The following is a 17,590-nucleotide window of genomic DNA, read 5'->3' as shown; positions in this document are numbered from 1 at the left end:
GAAGGTGTGAATAAAACGACCGAGAGACTTGTGAAGCACAGAAGGAGCAATTGCTTTATTAGGACAGGCTGTCCTGTTGAAATAACAACAAAAAGAGATACAGAGAGGGGAGTATGGTACTTAAGGAATGTTCGCCTAGAACACAACCATGTGCTACACCCGTGTGATTGGATGCTGAAATTTATGAGGTGCTATAAGAAAATGAGGCCCGAGGAGAATTTTTTTATCCAGGTCGTGCAGAAGGCAAGGGTAGAGCCAAGAAAAATCATGCAGATCTTCACTTCCATGGGTAAAACGAGGCGGGAAATTATGTTTGACACTATTTACATAAGCAACATTGCATGCAAGGACAGAGCTGGACAGAGAAACACATATATCAAGGACACAATGAAATTGTTTGCGGAAATGCAGAGGAAGAGGGCAGTGTTTCATCACGTCGAAGAAATCGATGGAAACAATGTGGTTCGAAGCCTGTTCTGGACAGACTCATTGTGCAAGATGAATTATGGCATGTACGAAGATTTTGTGTCTTTTGACACGACATTTTCTACGAACATATACGGATTACCGTTTGCACCAATAATCGGGGTTGACAACCATGGGTCGTCCGTCCTTTTTGGAATAGGTCTCTTAAAGGATGAGACGATAGGGTCATTCAAATGGCTCCTAAGTACATTTGTTGAGGCAATGGGAGGAAAGGAACCAAAGTTCATAATAACAGACCAGGACAAGGCGATGAAGGCGGCGATAGAGCAAGCACTTCCGAATACCAGGCACAGGTTCTGTTTGTGGCATATACGGAAGAACATGAAGGAGAACAATGCGACAGTGTTTGTGCAACATCCAGGGATGTCTGATGAGTTACATATAATAATCAAAAACTCACTAAATGCAGATGAATTTGAAGGCTCATGGAAAAGAGCGATTTCAAAATATAAAGCAGAAGGAAACATGCATCTAAATGCGTTGTGGGACCTTCGTACATTCTGGGTACCAGCCTACTTCAAGGACTGCTTTTATCCATTCTCATCGACGACCACACGTAGTGAGAGCACAAACTCAATGTGGAAAAATTATGTGAACCACAAGGATACCATAACGATGTTTGTTGGTGCGTACAACATCATCCATTAAAATTGCCTTGCTACGCTTGACAAGAAAAGGCACCAGACAGAAGAGAAGGTACCTTCACGAGAGAGAGGTTTCTCAATAGAAACAGAAGCAAGTGAAATATACACTAATGAAATTTTCAGGAAATTTCAGCTAGAGCTGCGCAACCGTACATACTACAAGTGTCACGACCTGGCAAAAGGTAGGCAATACCTTTTAAAAAGGATCTCATCGCAAGATAAAGACAGGAAATCGTACCCAGGTGAGGAATTTGATAGGTCCGAGTTCAGGGTAGATGTGTACATCCGTGATTTTCGTTTTACATCACCAAATTTACTTGCAAAAAATGCAAACATCCGTGTTTGCCTCTAGCATATCCACAGCCGTGGACCTACCATGTACAAACAATTGCGTCTTCCTAGGCTCACTGTTTGTCATGAAAAACTTACAGAGAACACAATCAAGAAATAATACTAATGTGCTACGTGGACCAAAGTACGTGGACATACCGCGTACGCATCCGTGCACCTTGTACATAAGTAATCGTACCGAGGAGCATCCGTGGACCTACGGCGTGCTTACCCATGCATATTTTTAGTATACAACCGTGGTTTTCGTTGTTCCTGTTAAAAAAAACCAAACCTACGTTTTTACGCCCAGCACATGCAGACCCGTGGACCTAGCGTGTATGAATCCGTGGATCTACCTTGAACATATGCATGGCCTGAATTATACGCTCCCGTTTTTGTGCCCAGCACATGCACAGCCGTGGACCTACCGTGTACACATCCGTGGTTTTCGTTTTACATCACCGAAGTAAGCATTGACATCTGGTATGGGGAATTTGAACTCATTATCCAAGATGTTCCTGCATTTCATTAGCAGAGGCCTGCAGTTAACCATTGGCTCTGCACCTAAATTGGAGACATTGGGTCAATGATTCATATTAACTTCAAGCGACCGACCGAGCTGATGCTTACATTCTTATGTCGCATAATTCATACAAAAGCATGGAAACAAAAAAAAAGTACCACGTAGCTACTCCTCATCGGAGTTGTTAACTACCTCCTCTGGCATCGGCTCCTCCTCCACTTCGGACTCGTCTGCCGCCATTTTTCGCGTCAGGTACATCGAATAGAGCGTCCACCTCTGCCTGCATCTGCCGTATAACTCGTCGGTTGGCCTCCACTTCAGCCTCATCCTGGATGGACTCCATGATGGCCTGTTGCTCCACAATCATCTTGACTATGGTGAATGACTCCTCCATTTCGTACTCTTCCTCATCTTCTTTCTGCTCCTCCTCCTCGTCTTCCGTCTGCTCCTCCATCTCATCTTCCTCCATTAGATCCGGCAGGTGCCCTCCCTCCTCATCTTCTGTCTGCTCCTCGTCCTCGTCTTGTGTCTGCTCCTGCTCCTCCTCTTCGTCTTCCGTCTGCTCCTGCTCCTCCTCCTTGTCTTCTGGTAGTTGCCTTTCTTCCTCGTCTTCCTTCTGACCCTTGTCACCATCCTCGTGCTCCAACGAGTTTGGAGGCAAGCCGCCAGCGAACCAGGCGACGCGCCTAGATTTGATCGAAACTCGCTCAGCAGTGGTGATCTTACGGCGGACCATGACGACGCTGGGGGGGGGGGGGAGAGGGCTGGAGAGGAAACGAAATCTTAGATCTAGAAGAAAGGAAGAACTCGGGTGAAGGGGCGGAGAGGAAACAGGTAGGCTTAAATGACGGTACTTGCTTTCAGTCAGAGAGCCAGATGGGTGACACGCGGCGTTCACAACACGACGACGAGGGCGGCGGCGTATAGATGCATTTTTTAAAGGGTCGTGTACACGAACAGTCACACGAAACAAAAACTGCCTCTCCACGCATTTACACGGACTAAGCTTAAGTGACTTACTGCACCTGACTTTGGGTCTATGACAGGTGGGCCCAACAGGTGATTGGCCCACATGTCATACACCCAAAGGCAGGTGCAGTAAGTCACTGAAGAGAGTTACTGTTAACCTACTTAAATGTGGAACCCCCCCTCTACACAGACACACCCCCACTACCACTCCACCGCTCCACGCACCCCACTACCACACTACCGACGGTGCAGAGTCCCTTGTAATTCCAACTATTTCTCCTTTCCTCGTCTTCTCCTCATCTCCATTCCCAATCTCTTTGCTCGACGTCTCCACTCATACTCTTTTATTATTCACTTGGTATGCAGGATATTTCGACTGGGTCTGATCCCTTTTTTTATTCATTGGGTTGTTTTGTTCCGTCACTTCATTGAGGTCTACGGTGGTTTCATCTTCCTTTGTATTTATTGTCATTTGTTTACACATTTTTTATGAAAGGTTTCATGCGCCAGTGGTGTAAATCTTTAGTTTCTATATCATTAATATGATTCTCTGTGCGATAAATTTCATGTGGTTATTCATTTGCTGTACACTAATTTGATTTTTCTGACTGAAACCCCGAAATAACCATTTGTTCATGGTTTTTTTCTTTTTTATCTCTGTGTTGTTTTCCTGTGTAGTTGTTACGCCTTCAATTAGAGCAAGCATCCCTTTAGTTCCTGATAGTTTTTTTTGTAGATCTGATTTGTTGGAACACTTATCAATCAAATAGACGTTGTTATTTGTGTGTATCTGATTTATTTTAGGTTCTCAATTCTTGTAGATGGACACATTTGGTTCTGCGTCATCAAAGAAAGAAGGGGATCTGGTTAAGGTTGGAAATTTGCTTTACAATTACTGTACTAATATGCTTATGTTTTCATATTATAATTTAAATCTTAATATGTCTGTCGTAGGCCAAGAGGCCAAGGGTGGATTTTGATGAAGTTGATGATGACACTCGTGCTGTAAGTTGATTTTTTATTTCGTTTTTGCCACTCAAGTTTGTAATAGCTTTCTTGGTACTACTGACTATTAATAGCTTTCTGTAATAATATTGTTTATGTGTTTAAAACTTACATACTATTAATTACTACTTTTTTGTTCATATGTTTAACTGTTTGTGTGCTTAAAAACGATTGTTTAATTGTCTTCTTCATTATCTATTTGTCAAGTTAATAATTTCTTTATTTTTTTATCATTTTCGTAGTTGTATGATCGAGCACCAAAGGTCTTAGAGATTGCCCTTTCAACGAAGGAGAAGCTAGGCCTGGAATACGGTCTGGTTGACAATGTTGCTGTATTCTCAGTGTCCCGCAGCTTGTTCTCAGCATCATTCTGTGTTGCTTATGCACTTCATGACTATCTTGGCGATTGGTCATTTAAGGTAGCAGACTATTACATCAAAGATGAGGTTGTTGTCAAGTTTGACAACATGTTCTCTGTGAATGCGATGCATGGAATTTTTTTTAAGCAAGGTGCAACCTCCAAGAATTATGCAGTTATGATGGCTACCAAAGTTGTGGAGCGGAAGCCTTGCAAGCCTGATTGATTTGGTCTTACAAAGAGTCAGATCATTCGACCTGCCACTTCCTCAGACAGTGCCTCTACTGTCGATGCTGGTGCTGCTGAAGCTGCAACCTGGTGGAAGTGGGTCTGTTTGAGGAAAGACATCTATTTATCTGTTTTATGACTAATTATCTATCTATTTGTAAGGTTTATAAATTAGTGAACTACGAGCTACCTCTTGTTTTCTTGTTGTTAAATGTAATGACAGATGTTCTGAGCCTTGTTTGAATGGAGTGTGTGTAAACTAGGTTTTTATCAACATGGTCTTTTGAAGTTTGTAATGTTCCTGATTTCTTTCTTATTTTTTGTTATTTTTTCAAACATGAAACACATGTGTGTTCGTAGTAACTAATGAGTTATCTAATGTGACCAGTTTACTTATCTAATGTGCTTCGTGGATCAAAGTTATCTAATGTGACCAGTTTACTTCTCTAATGTGACCAGTTTACTTATCTAAAGTGCTCCTACCTCGCAGCCAGCCATGCGTCTATCTGGAGTACATCCGCGGTTTTCGTTTGATGGCTGCACTCCCGTGGCTGTACAGGTGCCCTCTCATGCCTATAGGGGCTGGACTCCCGTGCCTATAAGGGATGCACTCCCGTGCCTGTTAGTGGCTGCACACATGTGGCTGTACAGGTTGTCCTGCCGTGCCTATAGGGGCTGTGGCTCCGTGCCTATAGGGGCTGGACTCCCGTGCCTATAAGGGATGCTCTCCCGTGCCTGTTAGCGCATGCACTGCCCTGGCTGTACAGGCTATCCTCCCATGCCTATAGGGGCTGCATTCCCGTGCCTGTTAGCGCATGCACTCCAGTGTCTATAAGGGCTGCACTGTCGTGCCTGTTAGTGGCTGCACTCCCGTGGCTGTAGAGGCTGTCCTCCCGTGCCTATAGGGGCTGTGGCTCCGTGCCTGTAGGGGCAGGACTCCCGTGCCTATAAGGGATGCACTCCTGTGCCTGTTAGCGGCTGCACTGCCGAGGTTGTAGAGGCTGTCCTCCCGTGCCTATAGGGGCTGCACTCCCGTGCCTATAAGGGATGCACTGCCGTGCCTGTTAGTGGCTGCATTTCCGTGGCTGTAGAGGCTGTTCTCCCGTGCCTATAGGGGCTGTGGCTCTGTGCCTGTAGGGACAGGACTCCCGTGCCTATAAGGGATGCACTCCCGTGGCTGTTAGCGGCTGCACTCCCGTGGCTGTAGAGGTTGTCCTCCCGTGCCTATAGGGGCTGCACTCCCGTGCCTGTTAGCAGCTGCACTCCCGTGCCTATAAGGGATGCACTACCGTGCCTGTTAGTGGCTGGACTCCCGTGGCTGTAGATGTTGTCCTCCTGTGCCTATAGGGGCAGTGGCTCCGTTCCTGTAGGGGCTGGACTCCCGTGCCTATAGGGGCTGCACTCCCTTGCCTGTTAGCGTCTGCACTGCCGTGCCTGTAGAGGCTGCACTCCCGTGCCTATAGGGGTTGCACTCCCGTGCCTGTTAGCGGCTGCACTCACGTGCCTATAAGGGATGCATTGCCGTGGCTGTTAGTGGCCGCACTCGCATGGCTGTAGAGGCTGTCCTCCCGTGCCTATAGGGGTTGTGGCTCCGTGCCTGTAGGAGCTGGACTCCCGTGCCTATAGGGGCTGCAGTCCCTTGCCTGTTAGCGGCTGCACTGCCATGCCTGTAAAGGTCGCACTCCCGTGGTTGTATGGCTGTCCTCCCGTGCCTATAGGGGTTGTGGCTCCGTGCCTGTAGGGGCAGGACTCCCGTGTCTATAAGGGATGCACTCCCGTGCATGTTAGTGGCTGCACTCCCGTGGCTGGAGAGGCTGTCCTCCCGTGCCTATAGGGGCTACACTCCCGTGGCTGTTAGCGGTTGCACTCCCGTGCCTATAAGGGATGCACTTCCGTGCCTATTAGTGGCTGCACTCTCGTGGCTGTAGAGGTTATCCTCCCGTGCCTATAGGGGTTGTGGCTCCCTGCCTGTAGGGGCTGGACTCCCGTGCCTATAGGGGCTGCGCTCCCATGCCTGTTAGCGGCTGCACTGCCGTGCGTGTAGAGGCTGCACTCCTGTGGCTGTACATGCTGCACTCCGGTGCCTATAGGGGCTATGGCTTCGTGCCTGTAGGGGTAGGACTCCCGTGCCTATAAGGGATGCACTCCCATGCCTGTTAGCGTCTGCACTCCCGTGGCTGTACAGGCTGTCCTCTCGTGCCTATAGGGGCTGCACTATCGTGCTTATAGGGGGCTGCACTCCCGTGCCTGTTAGCGGCTGCACTGCCGTGGCTGTAGAGGCTGCACTCCAGTGCCTATAGGGGCTGCACTCGCCTATAGGGGCTGCACTCCCGTGCCTGTTAGTCGCTGCACTCCCGTGGCTATTGTGTTATCTTTATTTTGTGTACTTTGTTTACCTGTTATGCATGATAAACATTAAATAGTTCAAATGATGAAGATTACATAGTTCAAGTGATGAAGATTATGTTGGAATTAAGCACGAGTCTGTGTCAGGTAAGGACTGGAATCAGTCACCGAGTCGTATTGTATGATAGGCTAGATTGCTTCTTTATATACTGATGTAGCCTACGTTGTAAGATCACAAAAATCAAAGCAATAAAATCACCCAGGCTCGATACGAGCTTGTTGGCTAACTCGGCGTATATTGTCTTACAGCCGCTAGCTAGCTAGAATTGAAAGATCCATCCACCAGGGTGCTAGCCTGCTTGTTAACTATTGCTACTTATGTCTCCAGCCTAGTTCGTCGTTCCGTCGGAAAGTACACGACAGATCACTGTGATGTTGGGACCTCTGTCAACAATTGGTATCTAGAGCTTGGTTTATTGGCGTGATCTTCGGAAAGCAATCGAAGGATCATGTCGAACCCGAACAAGGAGATCGTTGTGGCGGGAGCGGGAGCACCGATGCCGACGGTGGGGGTGTCGCAGTTCCCCCGGCTGGATCGAGAGGACTACGCGCTATGGGCGATGAATATGGAGGTCGCGATGGAGGGAGCGGAGTTCTGGAAACTGTTGATCCCGGCGGCGTTGAGTACGCAAAGGGATGCACAGCCGTGGACCTACCGTGTACACGTCCGTGGTTTTCGTTTTACATCACCGAAGTTCGTGGCAAAAAACTATCCATATTAACTTCAAGGCACCGACCGCGTTGATGCTTACATTCTTACGTCCATAATTCATACAAAAGCATGCAAACATAGAAAAAGTACTACATAGCTACTCCTCATCGGAGTTGTTAACTAGCTCCTCCGGCACCGGCTCCTCCTCCACTTTGGACTCGTCTGCCGCCATTTCCGCGTCAAGTACCTGGAATAAAGTGTCCTCGTCCGCCTGCATCTGCTGTATAAGTTGTCTGTTGGGCTCCACTTCGGCTTCATCCTTGATGGACTCCATGATGGCCTGCTGCAAGTCCTCATCGTCTTCCATCTGGTCCTCCTCATCTTCGTCCATTAGATCCTCATCGTCATCGTCTTTCGTCTGCTCCTTGTCGTCATCTTCTGTCTGCTCCTTCCCCTCATCGTCTTCCGTCTGCTCCTCCTCCTCGCCTTCTGTCTGCTCCTCCTCCTCCATTAGATCTGGCAGGTGCCCTCCTTCCTCGTCTTCCATCTGCTCCTCGTCGTCGTCTTCTGTCTGCTCCTTCTCCTCATCGTCTTCCGTCTGCTCCTCCTCCTCGCCTTCTGTCTGCTCCTCCTGCTCCTCCTCATCTTCCGTCTGCTCCTGCTCCTCCTCGTCGTCTTCCGTCTGCTCCTCCTCCTTATCTTCCTCGTCTTCCGTCTGCTCCTCCTCCTCGTCTTCCGTCTGATCCTGCTCCTCCTCCAGTTTGGTCTTGTCTACCGCCATTTCCGTGTCAGGTACGTTGAATAGAGCGTCCTCGTCCGCCTGCATCTGCCGTATAACTCGCCGGTTGGTCTCCACTTCAGCCTCATCCTGGATGGACTCCATGATGGCCTGTTGCTCCACAATCATCTCGACTACTGTGAGTGACTCCTCCATTTCGTCCTCTTCCTCATCTTGTCGCTGCTCCTCCTCCTCGTCTTCCGTCTGCTCCTCCTCCTCATCTTCCTCCATTAGATTCGGCAGGTGCCCTCCTTCCTCGTCTTGTGTATCCTCCTCCTCCTCGTCTTCCGTCTGATCCTGCTCATCCTCCTCGTCTTCCGTCTGCTCCTGCTCCTCCTCCTCGTCTTTTGTCTACTCCTGCTCCTCCTCCTTGTCTTCTGGTAGTTGCCTTTCTTCCTCGTCTTCCTTGGACTATTTCGTTTGATTCTTCTCATCCTCCTTGTGCTCCGGCGAGTCCGGAGGCAAGCCGACAGTGATCCAGGCGGCGCGCCTAGATTGGTTATCCGCCTCAATCCGCATCCGACGCTCAGGAGTGAGCATGGCGTAGGTGGTGATCTTACGGTGGACCATGACGACAGTTGGGGGGGGGGGTGGCGGGAGAGGAAACGAAATCTTAGATATAGAAGAAAGGAAGGGCTCAGGTGGAGGGGCGGAGAGGAAACAGGTAGGCTTAAATAACGGGAATTGCTTTTGGTCGGCGAGCCAGGCAGATGACACGCGACGTTCACACCACGACGACGAGGGTGGCGGCGCATAGATGCATTTTTTAAAGGGTCGTGTACACAAACAGTCACACGAAACAAAAACTGCATCTCCACGCATTTACACAGAGTTACTGTTAACCTACTTAAATGTGGCAACCCCACCCCCACCCCTTCACACACCCTCACTACCACTCCACCGCTCCACGCACCCCACTACCCCACTACTGACGGTTCAGAGTCCCGAGGGGCTGCACTCCAGTGCTTATAGGGGCTGCGCTCCTGTGCCTCTAGGGGCTTCGCTCCCGTGCCTATAGGGGCTGCACTCCCGTGCCTTTTAGTGGCCGCAGTGCCGTGCCTGTTAGAGGCTGCACTCCAGTGCCTATAGGGGCTGTGCTCCCGTGCCTTTTAGCGGCTGCACTGCCGTGCCTACAGGGCCTGCACTCCAATGCTTATAGGGGTTGTGGCTCCCGTGCCTCTAGGGGCTGCGCTCCCGTGCCTATAGGGGCTGTACTCCCGTGCCTTTTAGTGGTCGCAGTGCCGTGCCTGTTAGAGGCTGCCGTGCCTACAGGGCCTGCACTCCAGTGCTTATAGGGGCTGTGGCTCCCATGCCTCTAGGGGCTGCGCTCCCGTGCCTTTTAGCGGCTGCACTGCCGTGCCTACAGGGCCTGCACTCCAGTGCTTATAGGGGCTGTGGCTCCCGTGCCTTTTAGTGGCCGTAGTGCCGTGCCTGTTAGAGGCTGCACTCCAGTTCCTATAGGGGCTGTGCTCCCGTGCCTTTTAGCAGCTGCACTGCCGTGCCTACACGGGCTGCACTCCAGTGCTTATAGGGGCTGTGGCTCCCGTGCCTCTAGGGGCTGCGCTCCCGTGCTTATAGGGGCTACGCTCCCGTGCCTTTTAGTGGCCGCAGTGCCGTGCCTGTTAGAGGCTGCACTCCAGTGCCTATAGGGGCTGCGCTCCTGTGCCTACAGGGACTGCACTCCCATGCCTTTTAGCAGCTGCACTGCCGTGCCTACAGGAGCTGCACTCCACTGCACTTACGAATGATAAAGATTACATAGTTGAAATGATGAAGATTACATAGTTCAAGTGATGAAGATTACATAGTTCAAATGATAAAGATTAGATAACAGCCTGATGGATACATGACATTGAATGATGAAGATTACATAGTTCAAATGATAAAGATTAGATAACAGGCTGATGGATACATGACATTGTAGTGCCAAATGATGAAGATTACATAGTTCAAATGATCCAGATTACATAGTTCAAATGATAAAGATTAGATAACAAGCTGATGGATACATGATATTGTAGTGCCAAATGACAAAAATTACATAGCCTAATTGTCATTAGGTCCAGGATTGCAGCAAATGACATCATTTCTTTCTTTGACCCATGCCCAACGAGAAGCCTGCTTCGGCTGTGGTGAAAAAGGTTGCTTTACTAACCAATGAATGACCTGCCCATGGTTGTGAATGTTAAAATATTCATGTTCTTCCCTTGTTGCACAGAGAGCAACTTGTATTGCAAGATCACGTCGACAATCTTTTTCCCTCTTCTTCAGCTTGGTGATCACGCGCTCCTTTTTGTCGATTATTCTTTTCCCGACGTCCTTATAAAAATAGTAGTCTGAAAAGGCTCTACAAGCTGCATTCAACGCATCAATCGCTTCCACCCAGTCATTCATTTTTTCATCAATAAATTCGCGTTCACGCTTCACCGCCGACTCAGCAGAAACCTCAGCGTAAATGAACGGTGTCATCCTGCATTTCAGAGAATGACTATTCAATACGCACTAATTATTCAATACTCACCCAAGCAAGATTTTGTGCATTCCTATATTTCTAAGATAATTGCCAAAATAAATCCTACTCGATACTTCAATAAAACACATTTTTTTAACATTATAAGCTAAATTTTCCAAACAAGATATAACAATGCATGGCTTTCCGCACCAAAAAAGTGTGCGCTGCAGAAGGCCTCAGAGGCATGCCTTTCGGCTAGTTGGTTCGAAGGAGAGGGCGCCCCTATACTTCGCTCTTTGCGAGCTAGGGTTTCTCTAAGAAGTAAATAATCTAAGATATAACAATTGTAGCATAAAAAGAACATTTAACAAAAAAAATTGGATGAATCAGAGGAGAATACTACAAGGAACAAAGTTATGGAAAGATTTTTGTTATGGAATCACCTTTTCGCGAGGATTCGATTGGGATCTTTGAGGGCAACGAGATAGGAGGAGAGCAGAATAGAAGCAGGAAGCTCGGGGCGAATGAATGGGGAAAGTGATTGTGGTGGGACCCGCACAACCACTCCATAATACTATATCGAAGCAGGTTCACGACCCAGATGCCATTTCGCACCCTTCCGTTGTGAAGCTGACATGTGGATTCGTCGGCAAGCTGGCCCACATGTCAGTAGGTGAGCCTTCGCAAGAAGTTTTCACATGGTCCCACTCCACCACCAAACGTCGGAAAGCATGTACTTACCACCAACACCACCTTTGCTCCAATAATTACTCCGTCAATGCGAGCCTCTCTATATCTCCTAAACAGAGTTACTTGCTCTTCCGCTTTATCATCAGATCTGGTTCTTTCAGTTTAGCGCGTTCCCCTGTTTCTGTCTACGGTTCGTATGTCTTACTTAGATCTCCACTCTTTTTTGCAGTGTGAATTAGCTAGAGTACGTGGGATTCCTGTATATGTTACCTGTTTTAAATATCCAATCTCTGCAACTAGTGGTAGATGTGTGAATTTTTTACATATAAACTTTAGCATCAAAGCATGTACATAACTATGTCCTCTTTTTAGATTAAATTGACTATATATCACTAATGCATAGTCTTGTCATAAATGGATACACATGTTGTCAAATATCTATATATTTTTTTTCCAATTCTGTTGCAACTCAGTCTTATATATTGTTTTATTTACACATATTTGCCATAAATCTGCTCCATGTCAGTCTTAAAAATTGTTTTGTATTCGCAGACGGTGATGAACTACAATGTTTGCTGGAACCTCGATTGTGATGGTGGTGAATCAACTGTTGACCACTCATTCATGATTGTCCCTTTGCCTCGTTGTTATGAGTCGTGCCTGGTAAATTTTCGGTGCCGGTAACAACATTTTGTTTCGTGGCTTTGCCTCTACTGTTCTTACATAAGAGATATAAATAGTGACACAAAATCATTGTTGTTAGTAGCTTTTTTGCATGGTTGTTCTACTATATGATTCATACTTATTTTTTCTTCTTATTTGGCAGTATGTTCCTTGCTATTACCGGAAGCAGGTCCTCTCTTTGATTTCATTTTGGCAAGATGAAGCTTTAGATGAGGGTTTCGAAATTGATGGATCTAACCTTGTGTTTGGCACCGACGAGGAGTTGTCATACAATATTAAGTTTACTGATAGCGCTGACAGGTCCAAGTTTCATGGTCCTGGGTGGGAAAAGATGATTCACGACTATGATCTTTGTTACGGTGATATGATTAAATTGGATTTGCAAGGCGAAGATTTCTTCTTTCACATTGAAATGGAGTTGAATGAAGCTCGTGGGAGTCAGAAATCCGTTCCCAATCCTTCTGTTGGTATGTTACACTCGCCTATAAAAAGATCATGCCATCTGAATCTCGACGAAGACTGTAGGACTGAATATTTATTTTTGTTGTTCTGCCGACATTTTTTCTTAAGTCAGACACGTTGACTTATAGTTGATTTTATTGTTTCAGCTCTTGAAGACGTGAGTATATCCCAGAGAAACTACCTAGACAAGACTCTCTACACCCGAGGCATAAAACTTTCATATACTGAAATGGTGTATGTGACCAGCCTCGTTTTAAGTCCTAAAGACACCCCTCTCATTGCCTTCGTGCACTATCTGAATTTTAGCAATGTTCACAAAGGCCATTTGGTTAGTCACTTGTTCTTTCTCCAAATGTCATTCCCCTTGATACAATTTCACAACTTACAATGATTTGTTTTTGTACAGAAAATACCTGCTACTGTTGCCCGTGCTCTAAGGATGAAGGTTGGATATTTTCCTCTAAAGGGCAGCATCAGACTTGTTGAACTTTCTAGTTCCGTCGAATTCCCTGGCATGTACTGCTTGCACAAAGATGGAAGGTTGGCAATATCCGGGTTTTCTGTTTTGACAAATGCAACTGAGTTGACAATAGACTCGGTTGTGCTCTTCACAATCAACAAGGGAGTCGTGGCCGATAAGGAGTTGCTCTCACTTGTAGTTGCTGATCTCTACAGGAAAACTGTGTGAAGGGTGACGCTTGCAATAGTTGCACAAACAAATCGTTCAACTTTTGCATCGCTTCTTAGCTAGACTAAAAACCGTGCATCTAGTCGGGTGCCTGTACCGCTTGGCCGTGCATCCCCCGATAACAAAACCATGCCTCTGGCGAAGGCACGACCGTGCCTCTCATTGATGTTAGGCACTTATCTCATTGCACATCATGAACCTTCAGATTGTGGTAGTCCAACTTGGAAACCCGTGTGTATCCTTAATGAAAAGGCGTCATTCTTTTGTCCTGATGACATTGCAACTCTCATATTTTATGTTCCGGTATTTGTTTCAGAACATGCATAGCGACAAAAAACATTTTGAACATGGCTCAGGTGACGTGCATTTTCTACCCGTATAGACGTGCCTCTAATAATCGGAGTGCCTCTAATAGTGCACCTCTGAAACTCGTATACTGTTTTCACATTGAGACTCTCCAGTAACACCAGAGCCGTGCCTCTACAAGCAACATGCTACCGGTGACATTTGTAGGGTGAACAGATGGGTTACACGTGATTGACATAGAGGCAGTGAATGAAAAACCGTGCCTCTCGCCGGGTCCCTGTCCCGCAAGGCCGTGCATCTCCCGATTGAAACACCGTGCCTATGGCTGAAGCACAACCATGCTTCTCCAAGAAAAAAGGGAGGCACTCCCGTGCCTCTAGAGTTAGCACAATTGTTGCCTCAAAAATAACAATGATATATGAAGTTATCTCATTACAGGGCTGTTTTTTGCTTTCATATCATGTACATTCTGGACTACAACTTGGTCTATCTGCCATGATTACCACCTACAAAACCTACAGCTGCGGCACTTAAATTCAGAATAGCACTGCCATTTGACGCGATAGGTGTGGCAGCAATTAAATTAGGCCATGGAAAAACCAACTCACGGTTGAGGAACCGAGGAGTGTACCACTGCCACTCCCACTGGGCGGTTGCCACGTACAGAAACTGCAACACCAACTACGTTACTCAGTCAAACCGCCTTCCGCTACACTACGAATCAACCGCAGAGAAAATACGTCGACCACATTATACCATTTTCTCTCCAACTTCTGCAAAAAAAACACGCAAGACCACTGCCATGAAGGCCCGTGCGTTTTCTTAATGATAAGGCGTGCTTATTTTGGCCATGCAACCGCGACTCTCTGTGTGAACGTGTCATCCAAATGAGGACGTTACAGGGGCACGACTGTCCAAGGGTGTACAATTCAGCGGAAATGTTTGCAATGAAGGTGGGGAGCAGTATCTTTTGGCAATGAAGCTGTGGCCCGAAAAATTTGCAAAAACTATGACTGAAAATGACATATTAACTCTTAATACGTTTAAACTTGTTCATACTTTACTGTACCATAGAACTAAAATGAACTTGTTTAATCCATAAGCAAATGCATGATTACAACGGCAACTACAACGACAAGCAAATCCGTGTTTTGAAAAAGCAAACAACCTACTTGATGTAATCTAAAGCAAATGTGATCAGCAATCTAATATAACTAGAAAGCAACCCATCCAAATATTCACCAGCCGTCATCTCCCCAGGTCCTGCCACGCTTCTTGGACTTCTCCAGCATTGCACAGCGAAGTCCATCCTGAGTGACGGTGATGCGACTCTATATCTTATACGCAGCGTAAGCATCCTTTGCTGCGTACTGGACATGCTTCATGGACAAGGGCATGCACGCCCAACACTTGTGATCTTCGTTGGTAAGCTTCTGCTTCATGCTCATGTAGTAGTCATCAATGAGCATGCTGGAGACGTCACCAAGCGAGTCCATATGCTTGGTGCTTCCGGGCACCCTCCATTCCTTCTGGATGTCGACAAAGTGCGCGATATGCAGGCCCACACGATGCAGCTTCTCGATATCCCGATCGATGGAAAAGCCAGCAAAAGTGTACCTTTGGTCAAGGAGGAAGTTGTCGAACACCGTGCACCTCTGTTGGGTGGCGCTCAGTTGGAATAGCAGCACCGGCTGGGTTTTGCCGATGGACAGCTGGATGAGGGCGGCCTTCTTCTTGTGCGCTGCCTCGTAGGTGTACTCCACATCAACTCCGACGATCTTGTTGCGTTGTATCTAGAGGTGCTGCTCGTACTGATCGATGATGGCCTCCACTTTCCGCAAGTCGTTGGTGTGGATTACGTGCAGCTTGGTGGTGCCGTGAGCCTGAACCTCCTTGAGTTCTCTGATGAACCCCATAGCCCGTAGAAGAGTTTTTGTGGAAATCGATCAGCGGGCACACCGGCGTTGTCGACTGTATGTGGACGAGGTTCCATGCCACCATGCGAGAAGACCTCAATTTATAGGGCCACATGGTTATAACCGATGAGTGCACGATCTCTCTTCAGATGCGTTCGTGTAGATCGTGGGTTTGCGACGCAACCGCTCAAATTCTGATGGGACTTTTTTAATCCGTGCGAATTTATTAATTATAAAGTTTCCATGGCAATTTTTCCGTCAACTCGCCTTAACGTCCATGGCCAAATGTTACTAGCCTTAAGTAGGGAGGGAGGAGGTGAGGGGTCACACGCACGGCTGTGTATGCAATGAACACACAAGTGAGCGTGTAGGCGTAAGGAAATAGGAAGCACGATTCAATTGAATAGGCATGTGTGTGTAAGGAGCAGATCCACGGGTGAATATACGGCTGGTGCGCTAACACGAAGCATGCCTTGAGACGAAGGAAATATGAAATCATTGGATTTAGGCAGGAACGTGCATGATGGAAAACAGGAACACAGAGTTATTATTAAGCAGAAGCACGAATTTGCACACGCACCTCCACAGTTGGGCCACGGTTGTTTCATATATAAAACAAAATTGTACAAAATCTACCTCACAAAGCTCTGTTGGTCGTTATCCTCTGCGAGATAACTCAGGAGAGAGTAGAATGTTTTTGTTTACTACACATAGCTGGAGAATATAAAATGTTGTTTCACCAAGATAAAAGGAGAGTAAGTAGTTTGGTTTTTGGCAGCTGCGAATAAAAAACTGTTAACCAGCTTATAGACCGAGCAAAATATACAGGCAACGTTTCAGAACCCAGACAACAAAAGATACATGCAACATTTCAGCTTACAGACCGAGCAAAAGATACAGGCAACATCTAGCCCCAACGCTGTTTTTCAGCACTTACAAGTGAATAGATCCGTTGAATCCAGGTTGTCAACACGTGCTTCTCTTAGATCCAGGGGCTTGTGGTCGCAACTTGGCGACAACCTAAGGCAAGCATGTTTAGAAGCCTTTTTGTCCCACTGAAGAACCTGTCATTGCTGTTTGTAAAATCCTTCCGTGAAGTCTCCATGAGAAAGAAACTTAAGCCTGATAGCCTCCAACTGCCTTGCGTTGAGGATAAAAAATGTTGCAAATTGAATGCTTTTCTCGCATTGTTTATAGCCTAAAAGCGTCAATCACTTCAAACGAACGTCGTAATGGTGCTCAAAAGAACGATCGTCTGTAAGGCTTTCATCGACAGAGACTCCTCCCTAAATAGGAACAAAGATTTATTATGATGAAAGTCTACAATGGAAAACTCCGTTGAAACAACAAATCAATCATTAATTATAATAAACTATGTTCTGATGAAAGCTTACTATTTTTTTAGACACAGATGTGGGTAATACATACATATTTGTACATGACTTACAGACCTAATACAAGAATTTTTACACGAATGGAGTAGTACACAATGCATGTTATGTTTTTTCATTGTGCGTGAGAATAATCACCTCGATATACAAGTTTTCCAAGCTTCTAAAGCATTGCACCAAGGCAACGGCTGTGCCGACATTATAATCCATATTGATAAGCAACGTCTTCACAAATTGTACCGCTGTGGATGAGCAGACTGTCGTAAAACACTTCATGAAAAATAAAACATAATATTAATATAGAGTAAAGATTGGATTACATGGAACTTGCTTTATTCGAATGAATCCAACTGAAAATATCGTACAAAGTCAGTACCTCAACAAGTAAACGGTCTCGTGTGATGCTGGATTCATCAAAAATATCATATATTTTTCCCAAGACATCCAATCTAGGTGCAAAGATGATATCTATCTGCAAATTACTCCTACGATGACCACAAATCAACCGCTGTAGTGAGCAGGCATCCTCTATAACTAGTTTGCCACGAAAAGCACATATGCCAATGGTTATAAGGTTACGTGACTTTATTCTAATGCAATATCTCTGGAATGTTCAAACAAG

At 46.4% G+C, this 17,590-nt stretch overlaps 1 pseudogene; it reads right to left on the bottom strand.

Moving 5' to 3' along the window:
• Window positions 1–14,899: 14,899 nt before the first annotated feature.
• Window positions 14,900–15,577, bottom strand: LOC123413365 (annotated as a pseudogene).
• Window positions 15,578–17,590: the final 2,013 nt, after the last annotated feature.

The sequence above is a fragment of the Hordeum vulgare genome, chromosome 7H (genome assembly GCF_904849725.1).
Source record: "Hordeum vulgare subsp. vulgare chromosome 7H, MorexV3_pseudomolecules_assembly, whole genome shotgun sequence".
Lineage (NCBI taxonomy): Eukaryota > Viridiplantae > Streptophyta > Magnoliopsida > Poales > Poaceae > Hordeum > Hordeum vulgare.
Note: the sequence above shows the minus strand (reverse complement) of the source record. Positions and strands in the feature narration are given on the sequence as shown.